Below are 2,125 nucleotides of genomic sequence, written 5' to 3' on the forward strand. Positions count from 1 at the left end.
TTTGTTTACACTTCTAATTGAAGATATTAACGTTTTAAAATAAATGTTCTTCAATAAACTATACTGCAAAGGAGGGTTCCGACTGTACTGACCATACAGACAAACCCACAGACCTGCCTGTTGTTGGAGGATGTTTTTGGTCCCACATTGTGAGATTTGTGATGATTCTGGTCAGTAATGATGTCATAAGGTCCATGTCATCATCAGTGATGTCACTCGAGCAATTGTGATGTCATCAGTGATGGGAAGTTGCGCAATTGTGTGCTGCGCATGCCAATAGAGCAGGCGAGCTGTGGGTGAGGCTGCGCTCAGGGCTGGAACCCTAGTCTAAAACAATCTCAATAAGACTGCATGATTCTCAGTTTCTAAATTCAAAGCTACTGCAATCATTTGGACCTTGATTTATCTTACATTGTTTCATGTAGGCTAATGGTAATAGTATCCATGGGCATTTTTCCCATGTGTTTGCATACCATCAAGGTCCAATTTGTAAGATTCTTCCACAATAATAACAACACAAACCCACAAACCTTTGGTACAACTGTTGCTCAAAGATTGTTTAAATAATCTAACTGCATCCATCTTTAAGTCAGCGGGCCAGACTTTATAGAATAACACTGTGTTTATCTCTATGGGATTTAGATTGCATAGAGATAAGCACTGTGCCTATCTCTATGGGATTTAGATTGCATAGAGATGAACAGATGGTTATGATATAACCCAGGTTTCCTGAGGGGAGATTTCTCTCCCTCATCAATCCCATTACCTAATCCAGCGCATCTGTTGTGGATTACCACTTTAAGACACTTAATTAGCACCACCTGGGTGTGATTGTCCAGGTTTGGCTGGTTGAACTTTTCACAGTGCACTATGAAAGGTTCGACCTGTCTGGTTGAACTTTTTACAGTGGGCTATTCAGCAAAACCTCTCTCTCTCTTTATCACTCTCTATGTCTCTCACCCAATTTCAGCTCTTTTACCCAATTTCAGTTGTAAAGCAACATACATCTGTCAAAAAAGTATACAATGGCTGAAAATTTATTTTATAAATTATGGATGGAAGACAAAAAAGCACAAGTTAAAGGAAAATAACAAAGAATGTGATGAAAGCACCTGACTTTAGTGTAAATATAATTTAACTTAATTTATTATTTAGTGTTATTTAAAAAAAACTATGATTATCTGCACTGTCAAAAATATTATTATTATTACACGAATTAGAAGTGCAATAAAAGCTAAAAGAAGATTGTTACGCCTATTTCCACTTTTATTCAAATACAAATAACTTTGGTGCCTCAAAAAGGACAGATGAAAGTTCAGTCTGTGCACATCCCAGGTTAGAACTCACAACCTCTCTCTGAAGGCAGCTGACATACACAGTGAACCACAAAGGCACTGCTGCTGATGAGGTATTTCTCTCTGTATGACATTTGAAGTGGCTGGCTATAGGTCAAAAGGATATATTTTAGCTTTTAGTCAATTTAGAAATAGTTAAGTAGCTAATCTAACCCTCTACAGTACTCATAAACTACTGAGTATGATGCACCACTTTACAATAGGGTACACAAAAAGAGTAACTAATGGACAGGTAATAATTAAGTAATAATGAGTAACTAACAATTAACTACTATACTCACTGACTGACCATTGACTAACCATTAACTAATGAGTAATTACTCTACTAACGAACTAAGAACTAATCATGAACTAATGATTAACTACTATACTCACAATGTGACCTTAACTAATGATTAACTAACATATTCACGAACTGACATTAATCATTAACGAACGATTAACTACTCTACTCATGGAACTGACCGACTAATCAGTAACTAATGATTAACTACTATATTCAGAGCTGACATTTAGTAATCATTAAGTACTCTACTCAGGAACTTATATACTAATCATTAACTAATGACTACCTACTCATTAACTATGATTAATTAGTGATTGACTAATGACAAATTATTCATTAACTACTCATTAACTATTAGTTAATGATTATTTACTAGTAACTACTACATTATTTGTGTATGTTATTGTAAAGCGTTACTCAGAACGGTAGTGACACCTTTGATAATGCTTTCTCCACACTAGAAATAACTTGAAACAAAAGAGTA

This window comes from Poromitra crassiceps, assembly GCF_964638095.1.
Source record: "Poromitra crassiceps genome assembly, chromosome: 12".
NCBI classification, from domain to species: domain Eukaryota; kingdom Metazoa; phylum Chordata; class Actinopteri; order Beryciformes; family Melamphaidae; genus Poromitra; species Poromitra crassiceps.